This window comes from Arvicanthis niloticus, chromosome 6, assembly GCF_011762505.2.
Source record: "Arvicanthis niloticus isolate mArvNil1 chromosome 6, mArvNil1.pat.X, whole genome shotgun sequence".
Classification (NCBI taxonomy): Eukaryota; Metazoa; Chordata; class Mammalia; order Rodentia; family Muridae; genus Arvicanthis; species Arvicanthis niloticus.
This window is the reverse complement of record NC_047663.1, coordinates 42,779,510-42,806,473: the sequence shown is the minus strand read 5'-3', so window position 1 is coordinate 42,806,473 and position 26,964 is coordinate 42,779,510. Positions and strand designations below refer to the sequence as shown.

Genomic DNA, 26,964 nt, shown 5'->3' with positions numbered 1-26,964 from the left:
GTGCAAGCAGCACTATCCCCAGATAACATCACAAGGTCTAACCACTCTGAGACTATGCACTGCAGCCAGGAAGTAGAATAGCTTGCTCAAAAGCACTTAGTGGGGCTTGCTGAGAAACTTCAAGTCTAAGCCAAGCAAGGTTGGCAGACAGCCAAGGATCTGACTTCTCGGTGACACCTACTGACCCAATCTTATTCTCCACAGAGGCTGTGAGCCTCAACAAGACTTTTCTGGCCTAAATATCCTAAGACGGCATCCACCCAAGCAGCCAGGACTGAGCCAAACACACTGGCCTTCGCAAAGCAACCTTTGCCTTGGAAAGTCTGTGGGTGATTTACCCCAAGACTGTTTTTCCAAGGTTTGCTTCCTGCCCCGACTCTGCTATGACTTCTAAACCATTTCCTTTGTGCTCTTGGTCACTGCACTCCTGGGGAGCCTCAGAGACAAACTGGACTAAGTCAGGAGAGAGCAAACATCCACTTTATCCTCGAACTCCCCATGTCCTGAAGTGACTGCCCAGGGACAAGAAGAGACGTGTGTGTATCTGTCATTCAGTCATTTGATAGTCAAACTGCATCTTCCCAGAGGCAGGTATGGTGTCTGTCATAAGCAGCATGGTACCCAGGATCCAGTGAAGACAAGAGATGTGTCCACAGGCATGCCTGGCTGGGGAACAGGAGAGGCGAAGAGGCAGAGAACAGATATGCCATGTTCCATGAATGCCCATGATACAGAAGCTTCCCTGGACACAGGTATGCCACCCTCTGAATGTCACTCTAACACTGAGGTCCCTGGAGCTTTGTGCTTCTGTTGGGAATCTGAGAGGAGGGCCAGCAGGTCAGGTACTATACACATATCTGGCCTTCAGACTCACCCGTGTCCTGGTTCAAACATCCCTATATACTTGTCTGAAGTTCACCAGACATACAACACTTAGAAGAAATCTGTTTACTCCTCAAGCACAGAGGTCAGTGCATGTGCTATGGGATTTCCAGGAGACTGGCCCAACTGTGAGGTGTAGGGGTGTCTGGGACCTACAAGGAATCAGAGAGGAGGGCATCCCTAAAATAGAGCCAGGGGCATGGCACACATGTACTGAAAGGTAGGGCGAGCATGCTAGATGGGGGTGCCCACCCTATGAACAAAGATGAGTGTCATGAAAGATTTTAAATGGGGTAGGGGAGATAGCTGGAGACTAGAAAGGACCAAGAAGAGAAGGGCAGCAGAGCTGGCTTAGGACAATACCGGCTCCTATATGTCCTAGAAAGTTCTGGAAACTTCTAGAAGGTCTTGCAAGAGCACAGCATTAAAATAGCTACGATCATGCAGGTATGGGACAGTATGTACAAGGAGAAATGTGATCTGATTTGCATTTCTGAATGATCATCATTTTGGAAACCATGCGGAGAACAGATTGAGGTGGGTGTGGAGAAAGCAGAGACAGGAAAATCAAGGAAGAAGGACCCCACCGCAACTCAGCACAAGATGAGAACAAATGGTAATTTAGCTAGTGGCAGAGTGGGTGGAAGGAGGGCGCAGATCCAAGAGATGTTCTATTGGCTTTTCTTTCTTTTTTTTTACTATAAAGATAAGACTTCCTCTTGCTCGTCCCGGGCATTTCTGGCATACCAGCACTCTGGAATGCAGGAAGCTGACCACTGAAGCTCAGAACAAATGCGCTAACCACGTGGAGCCTGGGAGGTTGTTTGATTTACTAGAACTTGGCACTTGGTGTGTACTGGGTGAGGAAGCCTTTTGCCAAAGGACCAACCTAGCAGGGTACCAAACTGCAGACTCAATAGCCCAGGACCTCCCCTCCCCAACCCCTTTCTAAACAAGGTATCTGCCTCACCTGGGGGGAGGGGGGGCTAAGCTTGTCCAAAGCAAAAGCTGCTGTTTCCCCATACTCTAGCTGAGGTCCGAGACTGCCCAGACTACACCTACTAACTGGACCAGGCCTGAGAGGGCCCTCTCCAGCCAGTCTGTCACACTGGTTCTGTCCACCCCTTGTTGCTGAGGGGAGAGAGAGTCTTCCCCACCTTAACTGTAAAATCCAGCAGGGTTCACAGCCACAGAGCCCCAAGCTCATGTCTCATTTCCAACTGTTACCGGTGGCTTTAGGCAACTGACAGACTGACCCTTTACTTTCTCTGTTTTAAGTGAGGAAAAAGATCTCTGGGCAACCAAAACGTCAGTGTAAGTTTTGAGTAGCTAGCATGCTATGAACAACCCCGCCCCCCCTACACACACACACACACACACACTCACACACACACACACACACACACACACACACACATACACACACATTACCCATTCCCATCCTCCTCCTCCACAGCTTTTATCATCATGGAAAAGGCCTAACAAGGAAACCAAGTGATGGGAGTCAGGCTGGACTTCTGATGGCTTGTGTCCAAATGCAGGATCTGGTTTACTGATCTGTGGCCCCATGTGGCAGCTCCCTGTGGGACAAGGGGAGCAACTGGCTCTGAGCACAAGTGCACCTGGGCTCCTACCTATACCCTGTTTACAATCTGCTGTGCACCCTGTCTTAGTTAGGGGTTTACTGCTGTGAACAGAGACCATGACCAATGCAAGTCTTATAAAGGACAACATTTTATTGGAGCTGGCTTATAGGTTCAGAGGTTTAGTCTATTATCATCAAGGCAGGAGCATGGCAGCGTCCAGACAGGCATGATGCAGGCAGAGCTGAGAGTTCTGTATCTTCATCTGAAGGCTGCTAGCAGAATACTGACTTCCAGGTAGCTAGAATGAGGGTCTTAAAGCCCACACCCACAGTGACACACCTACTCCAACAACTCCACACCTCCAAATAGTGTCACTCCCTGGACAGAGCATATATAAACATCACACACCTGAAGGCCTGAGCAGTACCTCTATGAAGAGGCCAAAATGACATGACCAGCCACTGTGTGACAGTGTTTATGGTCACATGTTACACTTTCGCTGAGCTATGATGCTTCACACATGGAGTGTCAATTGATCCTTATGCCACCCATGAGAATTTAGCTCCATCTCCACACTTTCCTGTAGCCACAGAATGGGGAGGGAGACCATCCCTCCCCACCCAGGGAAAGCATGGCTTTAAGCTGAGAGACTAAAACACTGAGTCCCAAGCACAGTCACTCTGCAGTAGACTGGGGGTGCCTGAACAAAGCCATCACCTCTCTTTTCAGAAGGGAACCTGTGAAGGCCACTCAACTAGTAGGAATCTTCTCCATTAGGAATAACATTACTGCTCTCCTGTTGGGGTGGGGCAGTTTTATCAGGCAGCTAAAGGGAAGGGAAAGGTGACATAAAAAATAAACAGAAGCCCAAGAAAGGAACTGCAAGGGTGCAGTGATGTCAGTTGTGTGCAGGGAAAGAAAGCAAGACTACCCACTCCAATGAGCAGAAGCCAGAGGGTGCAGGCCCGACTTTCAGCCCCAAGCACTCCCTGCAGCTCTGCTCACCAACCAGACATCAGGGGATGGTGGAAGGAGACTGCAGACAGAACTCTAGCTAGTCGTGTTCAGGGAGGGCCAGCCAGGAACCGTTGATTCTTGGAGTCCTGTAGGCATGGGTTCCCGTGACCATTGCTCTGCTGTTGATTGGCTCTCTGAGCACACTTAGCTTCCTTATCTACAGAAAGGGGGTGGGGGTGGGGGCAGAGGGAGCCTGTTTAGTACTAGGCTAGGCAGACTGCTCATAGTTCAGCCATCTTTATCAAGAAAATTCAAAAGGCCTAGCATCTTTGAAAGCAGTTAGAGACTGACTTGACGAATGCCTTAAGAGTCTTAAGCATTCGCCTGTGTATTTACAAGCTAAACCTCAAACCATCTCTGAGCATTCCTTGACAGTGGGTAAGTGCAGGGGAGGCCAGCCCAGCTGACTCACACACACCCTGAAGGACACTTTCCTGAGGCTCACTCTCTTCCCAGGAGGTCAAGAGAAGTTCAAGCAAAGCTAGTGTTTGTAAAACAGAGTCCTGGGCAGAAGAGTCCAACAAACCATGACAGCATGAGAGTTACCCAGCCATAGGTGGCCTTGCCCTAGGCAGGAACAGGGGCTGTTCTCCAGGCTTAGGTTGGGGCGACACACAGATGCAGATATGCACATACACCTGTGACCCCAGAGGAGCTCTGCCTGGACAAAGAAAGGGATGCATTTGAAAGTAAATATGCAGTGGGCGTCCAGCCTCCCAAGAAACCAGTAGGTCCCAGGTATCCACAAAGCTGGATACTCACAGTGCTGTCTTCCCTGCCTCTCATAGCTAACTCATGTGATTCTCTATACAAGGCTGACGCTAGGCAGCATCTCCATCCCAGAGAGAAATGAGCCAGGGACAAGCAGCCATAGATCATACAACTCATACAGGCTGAGGGGGATCTGCTCGGAGGCAGCGTGTCTGCCGATAAAACACCATAACCAAACTCACGCAGCTTGGGAAGGAAAAGGTTAACTTCTGCTTACACTTCCAGGTAAAGGTCATCATCTGGGCAAGTCAGGGCAGGAGGAGCTTAAACAGGAACCTGGAGGCAGGAACTGATGCGGAGGAGGGGAGGAGGCCGTGGAGGAGTGCTGCTTACTGTCTTTCTCTTGCTTCAGCCTGCTTTCTTACAGCACACAGGACCATCAGCCCAGACACAGCACCACACAGTGCACTGGGTCCTTCCACATCGATCACCAATCAAGAAAAATTCAACACAGGCTTGCCCCTAGGCCCATCTGGTGGGGGCAGTTTCTCAAGTGAGGTTCCCTCTTCCCACATGACTATTTTGTGTCACATTGACATAAAACTAGCCAGCACAAAGCTGAATGGCAGGAATTGGGGCATCTGCTGGGTAGGAGGCAAGTGATGGGCACCTTGGTATGAGGATCACCAGGAAATGAGGACCCAGAGGTCAAGAAACTGAATCCAACAGGACTCAGTCAGGTCCTTGACACAGAAAACCTCCTCCACACATAACTAACGAACACCTTGTGTTGTCCCTCCTGTCTTTGACTTAGTAGGTCATCCAGCTGTAAAATCCTTTGGGCCACTCCACCCCACTCACGCACAGATACATCACTGAAGATGCACAAACCCAGGGAGGCAACCAGCAGCTGCTCTGCCATGTGACCAGGAGTGCCCAGAACTTTCCAGAAGTCCTGTTCTCTACCTTGAAGAGAACACATCGGCTTCAATCTCCTTTGTCAGCACAGCCTCCTCCTCTGGGGTGCTTGGAAGCCACAGTTCACTCCTTCCTGCCCATGGGCAGAAAGAACCAGATTGAGGGCTTCCTGCCCCTTCCTAATTGCAGGCACTCTGTGGACTTGCTGGGGTAACTATCTGAGATACATGTGCACATATCCTTGAGATACACGCATGTGCACACATCCTGATTGCAGGCGCTCTGTGGACTTGCTCAGCCTTCTAGAATAACTGTCTGAGATGCATGCATGTGCACACATCCTTGCGTCAGATGGTTTCATCCACACTCAGACAGACCTCAGGCAAAGCAAGCAGCAAGCATCATAGGCTGTAATACATTGTGGCCCACAGGGTGAAGCAACACATACCTCAGGTTTCACTCCACTTTACAGGGTGGCACAGGAGCCTCACCTGCCCAGAGCTATTCCCAGGTGACCCAGATCCAAACTAATGTTCAGTTCAGCTAGAGAACAATTCACTTGTACTTGAGGGCCACAAAGGCTATTGTAACTCCTGTCTTCCAGTCTGTGCAGATGGCCTCAACAAGGATCAGCCAGCCAGCAGGGGCTACTGTCAGGACTGAACTCATCAAAACAGCAGTATTTGCCCTAACATCCGCAGATCTTAAGTTTCTAAAATGTAAATGGTCTCCAAAGTAACAAGCCAATGAGAAGAACAGTGACTTACTCCAAACTACAGTTTAGCATATTCCTGTTACTGGATGTCAGGACGCCTGCTTTCCTGTAGGAGTGGTGGTTAGCTGCTCTGCCAGCCGCCTGTGTGCCTGTGCCATGTGTAAGTTTCTGTGTCTGTGTATAACGTGTGTACACATGTGGAGTCAAGGGTCAATGCTGAGTACCTTTCCTTATTGTTCTTCACCTTCTTTCTGAGACAGGAAGTCTCAACAAAACTAGAATTCACTGACTGCCTAGGCTGGCCAGCCAGCAAGACCCCAGGCCCAGGATCCTCTTATCTCTGCCTCCTCGGCACTGGCATCTGGACTTTTTATGTGGGTGCTGGAGATCTGAATTCAGAGCCCCATGATTGCATGGCAAGCATTTTATTGATTGAGCCATCTTCCCAGCTCTGCTAGCTATTTTTTAAAAGACCAAAAAAAAAAAAAAAAAAAAAGAAAGGAAATGAAAAGAGTCTCACTATGTAGCCTACATAGGCTGGTCTCAGACTCTCAATTCTCTTGCCTGAGCCTTCAAAGTGCTGGGATTACAGGCATGCCTGTGCCACCGTGCCTGGCTCAGCTACTTTGATTTCACAGATCAGGGGCTGAGCTACAAAGTATCCAAGCGCTAATTTACTGAAGTACTGTATTGTCTCATGTAGGGAGGCAAGTCAGACTCAGAGATGAAGTAGCCAGCAGAGGAGGAGGAGGAGAACCCAGATGATGTCACTCTGTTGTGCCAGCCAGGCTTCTTAGTTGGAGTTCTCGCTTGCTCCTACCCACTCCAGAGAGGTGGGGCTGAGGGCAAGCCTAAGGCAGCTCCCATCTCAGCAGCCCCAGGAAGTGTTCCCCCAAAGAGTCATCAAAAAGACACTTGGAATGGATTTCCCCTAAAGCAGAGGAAGCTGGGATGAGGCAGAAAATACCCGTATAACCATTGCCACTGGTCCTTCCTGGCTGTCCCCAAGATCCCTCCAAAGGCTTTGCTTCCTCTGACCTGCAGGGTTGCACCCTTGAGCATGGGGGAAGCAGGGTGGAGGCTCTGAGTCTGTAGAGCATTAGTCTGTACTCATATCTGGCCTCCTGTGCACTCAAGCGCTTTTGTTTTCTTCCTGAAAAAGGAAGCCATTTCTCAATCTGTTGCTACACAAGATACTAGGAAACTAGAAGCAAGAGACACATGGGGTACAGGCATGCAAGAGGAGGTGGCGGGGAGGCTACAAGAGACACATGGGGTACAGGCATGCAAGAGGAGGTGGGGGGCTACAAGAGACACATAGGGTACAGGCATGCAAGAGGAGGTGGGGGGACTACAAGAGATGCATGGGGTACAGGCATGCAAGGGGGAGGGTTACAAGAGACTCATGGGGTACAGGCATGCAAGAAGAGAGAGAGCTGAGCTGTGGCTCAGCTGTAGAGCCAGCAAGGAGAGAGGGGGCAAGGCCTTGACTATCAGGGCTGCTCACGAGGGAATAGACCTAAGGACACAGCCTGGGAGCGTTGTGAAGGTGACTATAAAACCAGAGTGAACTGTAACAAAACCACCGAACACGTCTCAACACACAGTTTTGTGTGTAGTTTTGTTAAGTGACAAAGGCAGAGGGGGAATCCATATGACAGATGAATAAAACCATTGTTACGAACAAAACAGGTTCTGGCTAGAAAGCTCATGTCCTGATGGTACTGAAATCCCAGCAGCCAGGGGCCCAGGGCAGGGGGTCACAAGTTCAAGGCCATTATGGCTACTAATGAGTTTGGTTACACTGTCCCACATAAAACAAAGTGGAGCTAGAAAGATGGCTCAGAGGTAAAGAGCACTGACTGATCTTCCAGAGCACTTGGGTTCAATTCCCAGCAACCACATGGCAGCTCACAACCATCTGAAACATCAGTTCCTGGGAATCAGACCCCCTCCTCCGGCCTCCATGAGCACCAAATATACACACGATGCCATTCATGAATGCTGGCACACACACACACAAACACACACAAACACACACAAACAAAATAAAGTGATCATTTAAATTTTTAAAAGAAAAGTAAGGGAGACAGAGAGGGAAGGGAGGGAGGAAGGGAGGGAGCTGGCAGGCACAAGGAAGCCAAGTGGGAAGGAGCCGGAGCGTGTTCTTTCTCCCAGCCTTTCTGTGTTCTGAACATTGTGATTACACAGGCAGATTTTGCAAGGCTGTTACTGGTAATGATACATGTCAAACTGTCAACCAGGTACTGACTGTTTTATAGCATGGCAGGGTGGGTGGTGGGCTGCCTGTGTCCTGTTTATAGGGGGTGCCAAGCCAGGCCTTCCCACAGAGGCTAGTTCTGGCTTCACTGTGCCAGGCCTGGTGGATACCAGGAAAACGTAAAGACCTTGACTCCAGCGCAGGTCAAAGGAATTGGCTTTAATGAGAAAGGACATCTGAGAGGCTCCACGAGAGAAGCTACTAGTGGGGAATTGAAGGCAAAAGAGTTAAAAGCACACGGCTTGTCTCGGGAGGAGCAGCTCGTCTGCGCTGCACAAGCATGAGGCCCCGACTTGGCCCCTAGTGCCCCTGTGAAGTGTACAAGAACCTGCAGTGAGTGAGTTAACAGGGCAATCCCTGGCAGTTGCTGGCTGCCTGCCACCCTAGCTCCAGGTTCAGCCAGATGGAGAGATAGGGCAGGACACCCAACATCCTCCTTTGGCACACATGCACACACAGAGACACACACAGATATACACACACAGTCTCTCTGTCTCTCTGTCTCTGTCTGTCAGTCTCCCTCCCTCCCCCTCATCTCTCTTTCTTGGTGTCTCCTTTTGAGGAACAATGGATTTCAGGAACAAGTTCACAGAAGAAGGCAGCTATGCCAGAGATCCTGGAAAGACAGGGAAAATCCAGGAAGATTCATCTCAAAGGGAAGTTACAGGAAGCCCAGGGGTGCAGGTCTATCCTCCCAGCTATTTAGGAGGGCAGGGAGGGTGAAAAGTTCAGGAACAGTCTTGGCAACTTAGTGAAACAATGCCTTAAAATATAAAAAGAGCTGGGGGGTGGGGTGAGGGGCGGTGTAGCTCAGTGGGAGAGCACTTGCCCTGCGTTCATGTTCCAAGCCCTTCATCACAAAGAAAGCTAGCTAGAGTGATGGACCAGTGTCCCCTCACAGATAAGCTGGTAGAGAATGGAAACTCACGTGCAGAGGCTTTGCATGATACCTACACAGAGATTCCAATAGGTCCCCAAGCATCTCAAGATACCCAGGAACCTCTGAACTCCAAATCCACTTCTAGGAATTTCTCTTAAAGAAACAAGTCTGCTAATGGGGAGTCACAGAAAGAAGTGCAACTGGGAAGACAAGAGAACAGAAAGCAGGCTGCTGTGGCCTGTGCATCTGTAACAGAGGTGGGTGGGGCCCTGACAAAAGCCCTGTAGCAATGGACTTAAAGATGGAGGCCACATCCATGGCTGTGCCACAGCAAATGTCAAACTCAAGCCGAGAAGACTAAACTCTGAGAATAATCTCAGGCCATCTTTGTATTTAGACCTTCTAGTATCATTTTCCTTTTCTTTAACATAGAGGCCAAATTATGTTTGAAAACAAAACAAATGTATCAAAACAAACTCTATGTAGCCCAGGCTAGCTCCACTTGCATGCTGCAATGACAAGCCTGTGTCATCATATCTGAAAATAGAGGATATCTTATTTGGTGTTTTTACTTTTTTGCACTTTTTCCAAAGGACATGTGTGACTTTTCTTGAGATTTTAAAGGTTTATAATTGTAATAGTTGTTAAAAGGCACACACATATGCCAGGTGTACTCCACAAAAGCTAGGAAACGACTCTGTGGGATCGATTCTCTTATTCCATCTTTATGTAGGTTCTGAGGACCAAACTCTGGTTGTCAGGTTTACATGACTAGTGCTTTTACCCACTGAACCATCTTGCCAGCATGGTTGATGTCATTCATTCATCAAGAACGCAAGAATAGCTTTTTTTCCGACATCTTAGTGAGGCTGCAGTGGTCCACACTACTCTCTGAGTTTCGCCATGCCGCCCAAAGACGACAAGAAGAAGAAAGATGCCGGAAAGTCGGCCAAAAAAGACAAAGACCCAGTAAATAAGTCTGGTGGCAAGGCCAAAAAGAAGAAGTGGTCCAAAGGCAAAGTTCGGGACAAGCTGAACAATCTCATCCTGTTTGACAAAGCTACATACGACAAACTCTGTAAGGAAGTCCCCAACTATAAGCTTATTACTCCAGCTGTGGTCTCTGAGAGACTGAAGATTCGAGGTTCCTTGGCCAGGGAAGCCCTTCAGGAGCTGCTTAGTAAAGGACTTATCAAGCTGGTTTCAAAGCACAGAGCTCAAGTAATTTACACCAGAAACACAAAGGGTGGAGACGCCCCAGCTGCTGGTGAAGATGCATGAACAGTTCAGTCAGCTGTACATTTGGGAAAATAAAATTTTATTGAATCAAAAAAAAAAAAAAAAAAGAACGCAAGAATATTAAATATGTTATCAATGGGAGGAGAGTGGGCATCCTAAGTTTGGAAATACTGGAAGCCTGAGTAAAGAACTCTAGGACTCAAACCTCAGTCAAGTCTTGGCTACAGTCCTGCCCTCTGTAGGAATCCCTGAGTGTTCATCTCTGAAGACTGGATGTGTTAGATTATGCAGAGCCTACCACCTCTCTGCAAAATTAAACCAGTCAGAACTGTTCCTGCTGATCAATGAAACCAGATCTAACATGGATGCACTTGTGGGAGCAGGAGCCTCACTGGAAAGATGCTGCACCAATCTAATGAGAGCATCCTCAGAAAACCAGCAGTGCTCAATGAAGATACCGCACGCTGCACCCTACCCTCAGAAATGCTGAGCTATGAAACACACCTACCCAAAGACCCAGAACCCAGAACCTTTCTTGATAGTGAGGACAGTGACAAGCAGGAGAACACCTTGATCATGACTCTCAATTCTCTGATACCCAGGGATGTGTGCCCCAGAGAGGGAATGGGCAGTTCAGAGTCAGCAGGACTCCTCAGTGGGTGAGCGTGCTTGGTGCACAGCTACATGGTCTACATTTAACACTTGGACCCCTCAGTGGAAGAAGACAACGGACTCCTGACATGCATGCCATAGCATGTGCACACACAACATCACCACCACCACCACCACCACCATCACCATCATCAAAGTCAAGCACTGGAGGAGACCTGTATGCAGCAAGATGATTGGCTTTTCAGCCATGGTAGGGAAAATGCTCTGGGATTTGCACCTCCTGGGCCAGGGGCTTGTTGATCTTACATCATTTCCAAGAGGGATGTTTGTTTGCAAATGGATCCCACCCCTTTCTGCCTTGTAGGACAGACTTTACTGAGTATCACTTAGCCTCCTTGAATCTACCAGGCTTCATAAGCTGCCCCTCAAGCGATCTGGACCCTGGCATGTGTGGCTTCCTGCTCCTGAGTAAACTGTCCTCATCACTGCAAGCATAGCCAAGTGAGGCCATTCTGAGCCCAGGCATGCCCATTTGTCACTTTGAGGTTCCAACCTAATCCTTTGCCCTACCCCGTGCACAGGTGATAGACAAGGCTCTCAGTAGATCAGCAAGGCCCTCTGCAGGCCACAGGCCTGACCCCTGTACCCTAGCACCTCTCTATGCCACCTCCTTTCTTCTGAAGAGGCTGGGAGCTGACGTCTGCTGTGCTGCAGCCACAGAGCTTGTGGCAGCCTCTTTGTCCACTGTGACAAGATAAGTGAGGTGGTTTAAATGGGATGGGGACTGAGCTGGGTCATAGTTGCAGAGGTTTCTGGCTGTACTTGGCCACCAGGAACATCAGGGCAAGAAGAGGAGAGGCGGGGTGGGGAGAGACTGCTTCCACCCACACCTTACTTCCATCACTTCCAATAACGTCATCAGATATGAATGGCCAGACCGCCAACCCACAGCTGAGGTGGGAGCACCTCATGACCCTGTCACATCCCAAGCCTGTCAGCTGAGTCTCTAACACAGGCCCCTGGCAACGTTTCAGCCTGAAGCCAGACCACCAGCATGAAGAACCACTTCCCGTCTGCCTCCTCACCCCCTTCCTTCTCCTCTAGTACCCACCCCCTGGATCTGGGCCTCCCCACAGCCTGCCGCCTCAGACAGCACCTCGGCTGCTGTTTTTCTGTTTTTCACTTGGTTTCCTGGGCTACAGTAGAGGGCTCTCTCCTTGCACACAAACCATCCTAGGGTCTGGCTTTCCCTCTACCTCTCCAGCCTCCCCACAACCATCTCCACATATACACCTCCTAAACCAGAAACTCCATGCCCAAGTACAGGGCCCACTCGTTCCGTCTTCTGAGTGTGCAGGAGTCCTGGCTGCCCTTCTTTCTAGCAGAATGCTAACGTGTGCGTGGCTTGCTTCCATCCTCCCTCACAGCCTGGTGACCCATGTGACTTTAATATCTGACTGATGATAAAGAAATGGATTTCTCGAATGGTGGTTATGAAAGACCATTTCAAGGATACAACCTTCTCCAGGCCTTTATCATCTAACTGCTGGAGAGCTGATTTGATGGCTGGTGCTCTGGCAACCATCCTGGAACATACGGACAAGACATGACAGAGACATAAACGGGAAAGGATCTGGCTTCTTGGTGACCACACTAACCTCGGCCTTCTAACCTCCCGGCTTCCTTAATGTGTGAGAAAATGAACTTGTTTGAGATGCTGTGGTTTAAATGCCATTTCCACTCACATTCCGCCCAAAGGGGTCCTTTCTCCGACTTGGCCAATAACATCAGTGCTTACTTTCTGGAACCCTGGAACTGTTTATTTACTAATTTCCTCATTAGTTATAGGCAAGTTATTGGAAAGGATGTCTCTCATTTTTTAAGTGAATATTTCAAACATAACAGTGTATCCTTCCTGTCCGGGCCTTTTATTTATTTAATTCACTGTGTGCTAGCACATGGCTGTCACAGCGCTCATGTCGGGGTGAGAGGACAGCTTTCAGGAGTCAGCTCTATCCTTCTACCATGTGTGTCCTGGGAATCAAACTCAGGTCCCCCGTCTTTCCAGCAGACGCTGTGACCACTGAGGCACTTTGCTGGACCCATTCATGGTTTCTGTCACACTTGCTTTGCTGCTGCTAGTGATACCTGTTTGCTTTACCTGGCAGGACCATCACTACTACACACTCTGCAACTTGACTTCCTACTGCCTTTTCCTTAAGCACAGTCAGGATGACACATAAGGAAGGCAGGGCCATTGACTGCGCTGGCTCTGCTTCCAGGGTGAGCACCCCAGTGTACTGATAACACCTTCCTGCCCACAGGCACTGGGTTGCACCCAGCTCCCCTCGCCACAGAAAATACCACAGTGCATGTTCCCACCTGTCTCCATCCTGCACCTCAGGACTGCCCATACCGACATCCGAAGTGCACTTTCTGGTAGTGAGAGGCTTGTACCTTAGCTCACCAGACAAGTGTTCCACTTAGGAATGGCCAGCCCGTGCGCCCAGGCCTGGAGAAACAGGGGCCTCCCCTGGACCAAGCCGCACTTAAGCTCTGAACCACCAACCCTCATCATGTGATGGGTGGCAGGAGTCTGCACTCTCTCCTCACAGTCTAAACTAGTCATAGCAGAAATACAAATATAGAAGTCCCCCTGCTTGAGCTCTCCTGCCCAAAATGGCTTCTCCCTGGGGACATGTGAGGAGCCAGCGTACATGCTGGTCCACACACAGAATTTCTCTGAAAACAGAAAAAGAGGTTTTTCTTTCCTGTCAGCAGCTATCTGTGGAAAAGACCCATCCTCTGCACACCCGAACCAGGAGATCTAGAGCCTTTATCCAACAACAAGAGTTTTCAAGGCACTCACCCCCTTCTCACACCCTACCATAGGGCCTTCCACACACCTCAGCTTCTCTCAGAAGCTGTCTCCTGATGAAGGAAAGTCCCAGGCGAGGAGAGGGGCCAACTTGTTTATTTCCAAACGCTGCCACATTCCAGCTGCGACATGTATGCTGGCTGGATGGGCTCACTGCAAAAGCCAGCTGGGAGGTAGGCCTGCGGGAAGGGGCTGGAGCCTTGCAATTTGTTATTTTTAGGCGAGCCAGTATTCCCAGAATCATGTTCACAGCCCCAACCCAGCCCATGCGTCCCAACTCTTGAATGGCTGTGTACTTCTCATTAAAATGTGCCTCTGTGCCTGACTAGGGGCTCAGGTGAGAGATCGATGACTATCCAGCAAAGTCACGGCCAGCATCCACCCTCCATCCACATTTACAAGATGCTTACTCAGCTCAGGGGTTGGTGCTTGTCCACAGGACAACCACAAAGCTGTGCTCTGTAGCAAGGAAAATAAATATTCCAAAGTGGCATAATAAGCCAGACATGCTCAAATCCCAGCTCAAATCTCACCTCTAACCCCACCTACTCACAAGGCTGAGACAGAGGGGTTAAGAGTTCAAAGGCAGCCTGGGCAACTTAATGAGGCGCTATCTTAAAATAAAAGCGGGGGGCTGAGGATACAGCTCAGTTGCAGAGCATTTGCCTGCGGTGTGTGAGGGAGGGCTCCACCCCAGCCACGCAAGAGAAGAAGAATCACCATCTACACACCAAGGCAGTAACTATCAGGGCCTCAGGAAACCCGTTTCAGAGATCACACAGAACCTGCCCCAGGAAGATGCTCAAGGGCCACCCTGGCAGCCTGCTCCCTGTTCCCAGGGACTTCAGGAAGATTCTGACTAGCAATCTTCTAACCTCTAGATTCTGACAGGCAGATGGGGTACTATCACCTGGATCCTTCTGCTGTCAGCCAGTGGGATCCACCCTTCTGTGGGTAGGGCTTGCTGGCTCCTTCTGCCCACTGAGAAAGTGATGACACGAGATGCAGGTAGCACTTTACAATGCCCCTGCCAGGGCTCCTCTCTCAGGGGAAGAAGACACAGGAGCTGCAGCCACCAGGTCTGGGAAACTGCAGTGGCCTCCCTGCTTGGAGGAAGCCAAGAGGAAAGGAGAGGCGAGATGTGTTTTTTGGACAAAAGGACAGAACAAAGCTACATTGTGATACCCTCTGGGCAGAGAAAAACCAGCAGGGCAGAGGGGCAGAGGGGCCTGTGGACTCATTAGTGGCTCATTTATTTATCCAGCCAACAAAAGGCAGTGCAGGCAAGGCCAGAAAGTCCTGAGTCCTGAGTCTTTTCAAAGTAGTAGCTCATGCCAAACATGACCATATAGCCTGTTATCTCAGTCTTCAGGAGTCACAGTGGGGGTTGTAAGTTCCGGGCCAGCCTGGGCTACAGAGCAAGACCCTTTCTTCAAAGAAAGAGAAAAGAGAAGGGAAAAAGTAACAAACAGAAATCAATGCTTTCCCAAGTTCATGTCCAAGGACGGGCAGGAAATTGTCTTCTCTGCAAGGTGCCTGAGCCATCTACAGAGACTGTCACCCGCTGGGGTCTGCTACTGTCAGTCCTGTGAGAATCCTTGTGCACGACTGTCCTTGGAACCCAGCAACCACCATCTTGGATCCCTTACAAGAGGATCACCCCAGCTGGACCTGTTGACTACACCCAGCTGATGGAGAGAGTCATGAGGTCCTCACCTGAGTATCCAGTCACTTCCTGCTACTTCTGCCTTGACTGCCTATAGACTGGGGGAGGGGCCAGAGGATATAGACCAGGGAAGACTGGAGGTGGAGGCTCAATCTGTGCTCTGCGTGGGCGACAGGGAAGCCCTCTCCCTGCTGGGTAAAGACTTTCCAGGTGATGCCGCTGAGGGAGGCACACACACCTCTGTAAGTAACCTTTCACCTATGGTCAGTAAGGAAGCCCAATAAACTCCCTGCCTCCCCCAGACTGAACGTTGATGGGATGGTGCCTTGGTTTGTCATTGGGACCTTGGGGGGATGGGTTATTTATGTCTTCCCTGGAAGGAATCTTAGCCACAGAACACAGAGGACCACTTGGGTCAGGAATGTGTCCAGGGTATGACCTCAACTTCTTACTGTAATTTTCAGCAGGAGGGGGCATTTCCTCACAGCAGGCTGGGGAGACTGTCAGAGCACAGCTCGGGGAGCCATGTGGACTGTGAGTGGAAGAATGAAACCTTGTCTATGGAAGGTGGAAGTACAGCAGCCGACCTCCAAGGTGCCTGGGAAGTGAGGCAGCCAGCTACAAAGGGCCCCAGGCCACTGTGGCTCGCTGTGTTCTCCCACAGCAAAGCACACTACCAAGTGTGCAGCCCTGCAAGTAGCCGAGTACCAATGTCCTAGACCCAGGAGGGGAAACTGAGGCTTGAGTGGATGAAGAGCTTCCAAGGCTCACAGCTTTCAGGAGTGGAGGCGAGATTTGATCCCTGAGCCAAAGACTTTCCTCTTAGTGCACGGTCACCAGCCTTGCCCCACACAATCTTTTGAGTGGTGGTTGTTTAATATTGGGTCTTAGAATGACTGTGACGTAGTCATCACTGCTCCTAGGTGTAGACAAGGAAACAGAGAGACTGGGTATCTTGCCCAGAGTCATGCAGCTGCCTTTTCTAACTCTCTCTTAGGTGTAACAAGTCCCTTAATGCAGTGGGACCTTACACCAGACAGGAGAATTTGGAGAAAGTCATTCTAAGTGGAGAGGGGGAAAAGCAGAAACAAGTCAGCCATGGGAACTGGTGGGTCACTAGCATCCTGATTAGGGAATGTTGGAAACTCCCTCCCCCTCTGAAAGCGGTGGATGGGTAAGTTGGATGGATGAGTGGGTGGGTGGCTGGGTGGGTGGGTGTCACATACTCTCTCACACAGCAGGTCTAAGGAGACTAGAGTAATGAAAAGCCTGGTCCAACACTGTGACTAACCCAGGAGAACGTATCATTCTCTTCCCCAAGACCTGTCCCGCAGTGTTTCAGTCTGCTTGGTAACCTGCCTTGACAGAACCCAGCACCAGAGCTTCAGCATCTGAAGCTGAAAACCATGGAGCTCACAGGAAGGTGCACAGAGATACAGTTAGCACTGCGTAGCTGGCGATAGCTTTAGAAAATATCATCTCAGCCCAGCATGACAGCACATGCATGTGTCCCAACAGTCAGAGGCAGAAGTGGGAGGGTCATGAGTTCTAGGCCAGCCTGGGCTGCATAATAAGACATTGCCTCAAACAACAGCAAAACAGCAACAAAAAGCACCTCATTTTTGATTTGAGGATATATCTCAGTAGTATGAAACTTGTCTAGCACATGTGAGGCCCCAAGTTCAATTCCTAGCACTACTAAAAAGTCATTTTAAAAAAAAAAAATTGGAGAGGACACAATTGTCTGGGATCAAATCAACAGTACAAACCACACTTCAACAGGGTCTGTGGAGATTTCCAGCCATGAGGGGAAGTCACTACATTGTGTGTGTGGGGGGGGGGGGGCGGGGGGGTGTCTATGTGCCTTCTTGAACTATTTTAAATTCTTTTCAAATACATTTTGGAAATTGTTGACGTAACTCTCCATTACCAAAGAAATTTGATTTAATGTGAAGCATAGTGTTCTCTTGTTGACGTAACCCAATAAACCAGGGCACCTGCTCTCAGTTGGCTTCCCCTGCCCTCCATCCCTGCTTCATTAACTCTGAAGAGACCTGCTTTTGCTCAGGCTGACAACATGTTCAGCTTCCAAGGTCCCTCGAAGCCAGTGAGGTGGGAGCTCCTTCCAGGAAGCTGATTTTTCCTCATTAAGTTGAGTAACAGGCAGGTAAGAGCAACAGCCTACCTGGAACACAAACCTTGAGAACATGAAGCCCTGTGTGAAGGGATAGTAGACAGGAGGAGGCAGTGTGGAAGCTGAGGACTGCTAATCTCTGAACTTCCTGTTTCCTGGGGAAGCAACTCCTGGGTTTCCCCCAGTGTTGCTATATTTCTGACATACAGACAAAGAAATCTTAACATTCATATCAAATCCAAATTCCAGGGCAATGAACACGGGTTCTGGTAGCATACTCTGTTCCTGTGAATAGCCTGTGAACTTTAGGGGACACTGGGGGTACCCAATAAGCACAGGCTGCCTAATCCTTATTTTGTGGCACCCTGCTTGCTGCTGTAAGGGGCAATGGCCACTCGTGGGTATTAGTTCTGCTGAGTTGGCTTGGTTCTGCAACTTGGAATTTTGCTAGTAAACAAAAAGTGCTTTATGACAGAGGACTGAGGCCACAATGGGGCCTTTCTGCTTTGATTATGAAAACACATTAAGAGCTGAGCTGCCCCAAAAGCCGTGGCCAGGAGCCTTGGCCCCCTGACCCTGTACCCTGGAAGGCCTCCAAAGCCACTCAGGAAGAAACACAGAAACTGACACCGTCCTCCAGCCAACAACAAAGCTCAAAGAGCCACTGAAAGAGATCAGGTCAGCACTGTACTGCGCTGGGCCAGCAGTGCCCCACATCTCCCCAAGACCCTCTTCTCCATTCCTGCAGATCTCATGTCTGCTACACACAAGTCTCATGCTCCACCTCCTGACACAGACACAGACAGCACACACCCTCCAGCGCTTCAAGATCCTGGAACATCTGGAAAGCAAGTGTGTCCTCCAAGGACCACAGAGCTAGGACAGTGGGCAGAGGTCCCCTAGGGCCATGGAAGACCCCTCATTAAACTGAGCAATCTTTTCACCTGTTTACAAAGTGATTTGAACCTGAAACAAGAGGTGGTGATCCTGTTGCCAGGGACCCCCAATAATGTGAGTACGTACAGAGGTGCACATGTGTGTGCACATACATTGCATACACATAAACAGATTCACCAGGACATGTCCAATAATGATCACAGTGGCATTCTGGGTAGCATCTTAGAACTAAACAAACCAATCAGTCATCAGCAGGAAAATGACACGGAAATCAACGGTACTAATGTTCTATCTACGGCTGCAGACGGCTCAGTGAGTGAGCGAGCCAAGTGCTTGTCATGCAAGCTTGAGGACCTGAGTTCAAGCCCGGTGGTAGCACTGGAAGGGTCAAGGGAGAAGCAGATCCCAAAACACAAAAACCACCACTGAGGAGGAGAGTGAAAGGGGAAGAAGATACTCAACAACTAAAAATGGAGAATTTTTATTTTATTTATTTTATTTTTTGTTTTGTTTTGTTTTCCCAGACAGGGTTTCTCTGTATAACCCTGGCTGTCCTGGAACTCACTCTGTAGACCAGGCTGGCCTCAAACTCAGAAATCCACCTGCCTCTGCCTCCCAAGTGCTGGGATTAAGATGTGCGCCACCACTGCCCAGCGAGAATTATTTTTTAACCATCCACTGGACTACTACATAGCAGCAGAAATGAACAAGTACAGCTACATGCAATGAAACTGCATGGGTGTTATAAACACTGAGCCAGACAGACTCCCATGCATGTGTACACGTCTTCTGACAGAAAATATAAGAACTGGGCACGGGGAATCCCAGCATCAAAGGGATACAATTTTGTAGCAAATAAGACTTTGAAGCAGGGACATGATAACTCTCTGACAGTCAAGCTAATGTCACTTGTGACAGCCAGGAAAGAGGTGATGATCAGAGAGACTTCCGGGTTCTGGCAGGGATCTGGTCCTTGATCTGAGCAGGTCACCAGGGTCCACATGGGTGACTGTATGGCAGCTGTACAAGTTGTTACAAAACAAAAAAGAAAAAATTATGTCTAGATACAAGCCTGCCTTTATGGGTCCTCAAAATGTCTTGACTGGACCTTACGCCCCAGGGACACTCCAAGGAGCTGGCACCCTCATCGCTCCAGTTGGAAAGTGATGAGGACATAGCAAGTCCCCTAGCCTTCAGGTTGTAATTAGGGCTCCCTCAGCAGGAACCACACAGTCCTCTGAGAAAGGGGTGGCTTCAAATACACATGCACTTGCTCCCTGGATCAGAGATGGCCACCTAAGAGAGGCCCCTCCCTCAACACAATGAAGGTTACCACATGGAAGATGAGCAGGCCCGCAGGGACAGCACAACAAAGGCTGCACTCAGGCAGTGGTTGGGACCTCAGAGGGAAGACAGGGTTAGGCCATGGTCTGTCCTGCTCCCACCTGAAGCCTCCACAAGGCCATGTCAATTGCCCAGAGCCTCTTCGACATTTTGCAGTGGCTTCTGCTCTCCTACAAGGCCTGGTGACACGGGTACTCTCTCCCAAGGGAACAGACTCTCACTTAAGCCTTGGCTTCCTGGGGTGGCATCAGGCAAACAAACATGGATGCTGGCCATGATCACAGCTATGGCTTTTGCCAAGGAGTAGGGGAATTCAAGAGTTCCCATGTTAGGCGGCCTCTTCCCTGGGGTGCTGGTGGCACTGCCAAGGAACCTCCAGACCCCCTTTCCCTAGGCTCTGGCTCCCCAGGCTGCCTTGAACTCACTGCTTCTTTGTTGATAGCACCACAATGTTCTGGCAATCTGGAGCCCCCACCCACCTTGGGTCCTGTAGAAAACTTAGCCTCTGGGGTTGCGGAAGGCAGAATGTTACCCTGCCTTTCCCAGCTGTTGGCCCTGAGAGGCCATGGAGAACTTTTAGCTCCTGCCCAGCAGTGTTCAACAGCTAAGGTGCCCAGGCACACCTTCTATTTCCAGACAAGGCAGCGGAGGCGGCGGCGGCAGTGTTGGTGCTGGTGCTGGTGATGGTGTGCTAAACCTCATCTCCCCCAGGTTCACGCGTGCCCTCCTTAGAACGTACAAAACACCCAGACGCAGGGGAGGTAAGAGACTTTTCCTGGCTCTGCAGTGTCAGGCTGGGTCAGCCGGTCCCCTATCTGTGAAATACAGTAAACTGGCAGTGGCAGCTGTCCCACAAACATTGTGTAACACTGCTTCTGCAGGAGTGAAGCACATGGAAATCTCTAACCTGGAGAGTCTAGGAAAAGGAAATGGACACTAAGCAGATTTTTAGTTCTATTAAAAACATTGCATTTATCTAGTTAATATGAGCAAGGCATGTGTGCAGAGGTCAGAAGGCAATCTGCAGATATCAACTCTCCTGAATATGGGTCAGGAGGCCTGGCGGGAAGCACCTTTGCCCACTGCACCATCTCATCAGCCTAAGGGGCTTTTAAACACTTCTACATTGGTTTGTTCAAGAGCTGCTTGCTCGCACCCACCTTCTAAGACAGAAACAATGGTCATGCTACCTCTCTTGGCTGGAAGCATCAAGGGAAGACAGAGCTAACACTCTATCTATCACTTGTAAGCTGCGCATGACCTTTGGGCCTGGGCACTGAAATGATGTCTGGACGGCTGAAACATGCCGGCTGCACAGAGGGAAGTCAGGAGCAGTAGCTGTACTTGCAGACGATGCTGGGCAGACGATGCTGGGCAGACGATGCAAGGCCCAGGGTTTGGCAGACCCCATACCATTCAATCAAATCACTCGAGGAGAGCCTGAACCACTTCCAAACCTACCAAGCACCATGGTCTTCTTCAAACCATTTCAGTAAGCCCATTTTACAGGCATGAACACCAAGCCAGGGGAGGTCTTTTTTTTTTTTTTTAAAGTTACCTTAGGCTAAGGCCACTTGGTATTCAGCCTTAGATTGGATCTGCTCTTCCCAGTTCTCTTCTGTCTGACAAATGTGCATGGAATTAAGCGCAAAGACCAGACATGCTTTTCCAGCGGCCAAGCCTTTTGTACGTTCTCATGGGATCCTCACAACTTTTAAGGATGTATCTGAGCCTCACTAACATCCCCATTTTACTTAGAGGGAAGCTGAGGCTGGGGAGATAAAAGATTTGCCCAGGGTATCAGAGATAACCTTGCCAAGAAAGTAGTGGTGTCAGATATCACTGCTCTCTGCAGGCAAAGGGGGATGATTTTCCCAGACTCCTGGACTCCACTACCACTCACAGCTTAGAAGAGGCAGGATCAGAAGACACACATGGGGTTGCCTTTTTCATAGACTCTAATAGGAGGGGCTTTATACCTGGCTAGGGAGCAGGTTTATTATAAAACACCTGAGGCTGAGGACACCAGCTTTCCCCCACCTGTTCTATATGGGACCTGAGGGGACCTTAGGACAAATGCCCAGCACTTAGCTCCTCTGTAACTCCCCAGTCCTTCCTAAACCAGCCGCTTCACCCCAAGAGTTTCCCCCTTCCCAACATTCTACAGACATCCCCAGGACGGCTGCCATAGTGGGTCCTTGCCCCTCCTTACTCCAGGTGGCAGGCCCAGGCCCAGTGCCCCCACCCCCAACTCCAGGTCATCCTCACTGGAGTAGGACCTCGGATGCCAGTTCATGCTATCTAGAGAGCTCTGCCTCAGAAGCAGATGTTGTGGAATTTATGCTGCTCCAGAAGCCGGAATAAAAGCTATTGTTTTATTATTTGCTTATTAGGAGACAACAACTCATGAAGCCAGCCTCAAACTCCGTGTGTAGCTGACAATGACCCTGAGCTTCCTATCCTCCTGTCTGCACTCCAGTGTCAGGAATTATGGGTGTGTACCACCACACCCAGTCAGTGTATGCAGTTTTAGGGACTGGATCCCAGAGCCTCACGGAGGCTGGACATGCACTCTACCAACTGAGCTACAGCCTTACTAATGTTAATGACGTATTTCACTTAACCAAGCATCATTAACCCAAACATCATTGGAAAGCAGATATCTACAAAATACTACACACGGTACTCAATATACAGTCAATGCACACTAGGAAGTGAGTGACTCTACATGCTTTTGTCGCCCTTGGCTTCTAGATCCACCCTCCAGCCCATTCTCATCCACACATCTGTGCTCATCTTCCCAGCTTCCGGGTCTAATGGGAAGGCTGGGTGGCTACTTCAGTGAGGACCTGTGGTCCTGCTAGATGGTGTCACGGTTCTCTGATAAATCCTGGGTGCTTGGAAGAAGGCTGACACGGGTGGGGCTCCCCTCTTGAATTCCCACAGGGGCAGACCTCTCTGACAGCTGGGGGCTGACAGGAAATACCTGTTAGTCTGGCTACGAGACAGCTCCCCCTCCTGCTTCCTGGACTTGGGCAGGGCTGGGGGGTTTCCATGACACCTGCCAAACCCAAAGCACTGTCTCTGGGGAGACACCAAGACCCAGAGAAGAACAAATGGAAGCCTGGGGGTTTCTGGTGGGGTGGGCCTGGGAGATGAAGGCTGACCCTCTGGCAGGACACGCCCCTACAGCATGCTTACAGATGCCAGGGAGGGAGGGGTGTGTGAAATCCCTATACCATCCAGCCAGTACAGCTAACAACACTGCCGTCAAACTGCCGTTCTTAGCCGGGGACTTTTTATCAAGAATACCAATTTCACTACTGCAGTGTCGGGGCTAGAACAGTGTTTCTTATTCCTACGCTGTGTGAGGCAGTGAGAAGAACCATCTCTCCAAAGTGACGCTAAATTGCCCAAAACAGCTCGACTAGAAAGAGGCTCAGGAGCTGGAGAGATGGCTCAGTGGTTAAGAGCACTGACTGCTCTTCCAGAGGTCATGAGTTCAAATCCCAGCAACCACATGGTGGCTCACAACCATCAGTAATAGGATCTGATGCCCTCTTCTGGTGTGTGTCTGAAGACAGCTGCAGTGTAATTGTATAAATAAAAGTAAATAATATTTTAAGAAAGAAAGAAAAAGAAAGAAAGAAAGAAAGAAAGAAAGAAAGAAAGAAAGAAAGAGAGAGAGAGAGAGAAAGGCTCGGGCCACACTAAATGAATCCCACCATACTCCAGTCCCCACCTTACCACTGCTAGCCACCAGTGTGGGGTTTTGTGGAGAGGGATTTTAACATTAAAAAGTGCCTTTTACTCTTTAGTCACATTACATATCTGCCAACACACCCCAGGTCAGGGAGAGAACGTGAACACAGGAACACAGGTGGGGAGCCATGAGCCGAGGACTCTCCACTGTGTGACACTGATCATGCAATGTGCCCCTTTAACAAACTAATCTGAGGTGTGCGAGTGTTTATCTAAATGTATCTATGCATGCCACACGCATGCCCAGTGTCTGTGGAGGCCAGAAGAAGACATCAGGTCCTCTGGAACTGGAGTCAGACAGTGTGAGCCACAAGGCAGTTGCTGGGAACTGAACCCTGGTCCTTCACAAAAGCAGCAAATACTCTCGGCCTCTGAGGTATCTCTCCAGCTCCTATGCTGCACCCTTTAAAATCATTCTTAGAATTACATATTTACTGACTGACTGGTTGTTTCTGTATATGTCTGTATACACATGTACATGTTCACATATCACGTATGTGTAGAAGCCAGAGGACAACCTACGGCCAGGATGTCAGGCATGGCTGCCAGCTCCTCCAGCCACTAAGCTGCCACTAAGCTACCCCTAGCCCCATACATCCTTTTCAGAGGCTACTGTCTTCTGAAAGAGAAAGCATGTGGAAAGGCCAGGGCAACCAGCTATGCGGGAAACTGTCCTGCTCACCCCTGAGATGTGGAGGCCGGACTTGTCTGGAGCTGGCAAGGTATTTCAAGTACAACTAGAAACACATTCATCATTTATGTCAAAGAAGCAGGAGCAGGCACAGCTGACACCAATACCTGGCACCTCAAGGGAGAACCAGAGAAAGCCATGAACCTCCACTGTGTGTGTGTTCAGCAGGTTCCAGCCTCAGATTCACTTTCCTGATAAGGCAACTGAGTCACAGAGAGATGAATTAATTGTTCAAGATCACACAGTCAGGGAGTGGCAGGCTGGGATTCAAACCCAGGCAGCCTGGCTCCACAGCTCCCAGCCTTTCTCACTACACTGTCTGACCATGGCAATAATAAATGTCTGGGGCCTGCATCCCAGTGAGTCACCTGCTGAGGCAGAGGCCACTGGCACCTTCCTGGATGAAGAACCTCTTAGATTAATGGAGGTGGTAGAAGAGGCAGAGGCAGGCCCACAGGTGCCGGGCAAAGGCACCAGGCTGGGCAGGTGGGCCACTGTCGAGCCTGCAACCAACTCACATTAACCCCTGAGGTAAGAAGCTCGGAGAACAGCAGTGTCCCACCAGCTCCTTTACAAAGAGTCAACCTCATGGCTCTGTGCTCTTGGCACAGCCTTGCACATAGCCAGCGGGTACCCTCAGGAAGATGCTATCCAAGCTGTCCCCAAGCTCTTGTCCCAATCCCTCTCCAAGCAAGAGTTCCTTAAGGATCTGAACTGGGTCCTTCGATGAAAATGAAGGACCCTAGAATGAAAATGTCACTCTTTCCTTCTGACAGGTTAGGGTATCTGTCCCTGACTTTACAGGACAATGACCTTAGACCTACCATGCATGCTGACCTTAGCAGGAGGCAAGAGGAAACTGTTCCCTGATTGTGCCCTTTTTATAGATGGGCACACTGAGGCTCACAGTCGTGTGAGTCAGGCTGACTCTGTTCTGCTAGGCTGGCTCAGGGCCAGAATAAGCCTGCTCCTGGCACACAACAGTCATATCTGAGCCTCTGTGGAAGATGAACAGAATTAATAGCCCTCAGCATACTGCCTGCACAGCAACACCCCTCCCAAGATGCGTGCTGCTCAGTGATGGGCATGGTTGTTCAGGCCAAGAGAGAAAACAGACCTGTGGATAGGGTATACCCTACCCACAGTGCTCTTTGAGTCCCTGGGGACTGGGTGCTTGGTACAAATCAGAGAGGAGTAAAAGACACCCAGCCCTCTGCTCTTCTCCCTGCTCAGGGCCATCCTATTCAGTGGCCACTCCTGGGGCCTCTCTCCCCACAGCTACTCCAGAATGTGGCACACTCACATTCTGCACTCAGCACACACGACCCAGACATGCTGAGAGAGACCCTGGGAGACACAGACAGACTTTGCCTTCAAAACACTCGCGTGCAGCAACTGCCTTAAAGTGACTTACTGAACGGAGTAAGTGTGGCCAGCTGACAGTGGCCCAAACTCACACAGGAGTACACTTGGCACAGCTGTTGGATCCCAAGAGAAAAGCTCCCAGTGGCTGAGTAAACCATGCTTTTATAAAACAACCTGCCAGCATCCATGGACTTCCCTTGGGGACCGGCATGCATCTTCACTACGGAACGCAATAGAGAAGAAATACTGTGGGCTGGCACTGTCACCCACAGCTGGTCCAGAGCCAACTACTCGATCCAAATCTCACCTTCACATTTCTGTTCCACCTGGGGGATGTTCATCAGGACAGAAATTCTCTGCAGTGGACAGCCATCCCTAGGTCTCAGTGGTCCAGACAGAGGCACACCTGTCACACTTGTCAGTGTTCACCGAGGCCTGAGGCGCTTCTCAGATCTTCCCAGCCTGGGCTGATGGAAGCCACCAAGGGAAGGGCTGCGGCAAATTACAGGAACTCTTAGAGGACTCGACCCTGAGGACCACGTTTCTTTCTGCTAATAACAGCTCACTGGCCAAAAAAGTCACATGTCTACACCTAAAGTGTAGAAGGCAGAAAAACATGGTCCCAACATGAGCTCACTCAGCAGAAAGAACCAGAAGCAGAACAGTAACAGAGAGACCATCTGGACAGATGTTCAGGATACAGCACCAAGTGAAAGGGTGATGACACTTGCCTATTCTTGTAGCTCTTGCTTGGTTGAGACAGGGTATGCATGTCTAGGTTAGCTTTGAACTCGCAATCCTAGTGAGGAATGTGCAATCCTCCTGTCTCAGCACCTCAAATGTTGGAATTATAGGTGGGAGCCATGATACCTGGTTTGAGTTTCTTACCTATTAACATTTGGAAACTGATTACTCCTTGTCACAGGAAATCTTTCCTGACACTGCAGGGTACTAAGCAACAACCCTTGCATGTAACCAGCAGCCACTCCCCTCCAAATGATCATAACCAACAATGCGCTGCCCAGTGTCCGGGGGGAGGCCTGAGATAACTTCTGCATTGGATGGTCAGAAGCAGAATAATCTTTCGAAGAAGACAGAGAATGGTGCCATCATCCTTCTCCCACAAGATTCTTGCTCAGATTTGTCTTTACCAATGACCCATGACCCTGAGGCTCAGATCAGGTACTATGGCAAACTGCTCAGCCCGGGGTTGGTATACCATGGACAAACCTGCAACAGGACAGTTGTATTAGAATTCTGCTGCTGGCCCTGAGTGCGGAATGAGAAGAGATGAGGATTTCTGTTCTCGAGGAAACCAGCTGGACCCAAGGTCATCCTTTCTGCTGGGTGGGAACCCAAGGCTGGAATGCTAGTGGAGTTGCCGTG

General features: G+C 49.8%; 1 protein-coding gene and 1 pseudogene across 3 annotated transcripts in view; one reads left to right on the top strand and one right to left on the bottom strand.

Annotated features, from left to right (window-relative positions):
• The window catches only part of Ksr1 (kinase suppressor of ras 1), a 130,325-nt gene that overhangs the window by 66,997 nt on the left and 36,364 nt on the right, over positions 1-26,964 (bottom strand). The gene's annotated exons all lie outside the window — the stretch shown is intronic.
• On the top strand, positions 9,840-10,339 carry LOC117710788 (small ribosomal subunit protein eS25 pseudogene; annotated as a pseudogene).